Raw genomic sequence first — 942 nt, 5'->3', positions numbered from 1 at the left:
CCTGTGACCATTTTTCTATTGGATTAATTACCTTTATCTTGTTGTGGTGCTGAGTATTTTATAAATTCTTGATATAAGTCCCTTATCTAACATGTCATTACCTGGGGCCTAATTTTTGCCAATGTCATTAGTGCAACTTGAACTTCTTTCTCCATTACCAAAGATCCAAGCTTAGTGTTTTCAATTGTTCCCTGTACATTTAAAAGTGGGAGGATAGGTTGGCAGCATTGCAGATCAACTCTTGTGTGGCAGTGGGATCGGCAGAGGCTGGAGTGAGAGTTGACATGATGTCTCACACCATTTTGTTGGTACCAAGAGGCCAGAAGGCAGAACTTACCCAGACTATGACTCTGTGAATGAATGTATGAAAGGCATTTGTAAAATGTATGAAGAACATCTGAAGAGAGTGAATCCCAACAGTCCTTCAGTCACATATGGTATCAGTCAGTTGCTTGATTTTATTCATCTGGCAGATCTCAGCTGTATTGTTTACTGAGCCGATACCCAGACATACCAGCCTTACAACAAAGACTGGATCAAGGAGAAGTTCTCCGTGCACCTTCGTCAGCAGGCCCAACAGGCGGGGAAATAATTCAGTTGGAAGAATTAGGTGAATGGGGTACACTTGGAACACAGGTGTGTACAGTGTGCTGTAGTGGGAGTTTTGTTTTCATTTTGTTACACTCTAGCCAGGATTGAATGTATTAGATGAAATGTGAGATTTGTTTAATCTTAAACACTGTTTGTCCTTTCCAATCCTGTCTTTCTAAAACATTTTGATGATGACTTAAAAAAGTTGTTCTCTGTTCCTTAATGTTGATTCCAATCCTTCAAGATGTTCATACTTACTTTATAACATTCACTGTATTAACCCTTCTGCAAAGTAGATGGGGTGGGTGGGTGCCAAGGTTTAGTTATGTCCTCAAAATAAATCTTAGTTAA

At 39.5% G+C, this 942-nt stretch overlaps 1 pseudogene; it reads left to right on the top strand.

The window, feature by feature from the left end:
• The first annotated feature begins 287 nt into the window (after positions 1-287).
• On the top strand, positions 288-592 carry LOC102850631 (annotated as a pseudogene).
• Positions 593-942: the final 350 nt, after the last annotated feature.

The sequence above is a fragment of the Elephantulus edwardii genome, unplaced genomic scaffold (assembly GCF_000299155.1).
Source record: "Elephantulus edwardii isolate Elephantulus edwardi_28Jun2011 unplaced genomic scaffold, EleEdw1.0 scaffold00011, whole genome shotgun sequence".
Taxonomy (NCBI): Eukaryota; Metazoa; Chordata; class Mammalia; order Macroscelidea; family Macroscelididae; genus Elephantulus; species Elephantulus edwardii.
This window is presented reverse-complemented; position numbering and strand designations above follow the sequence as displayed.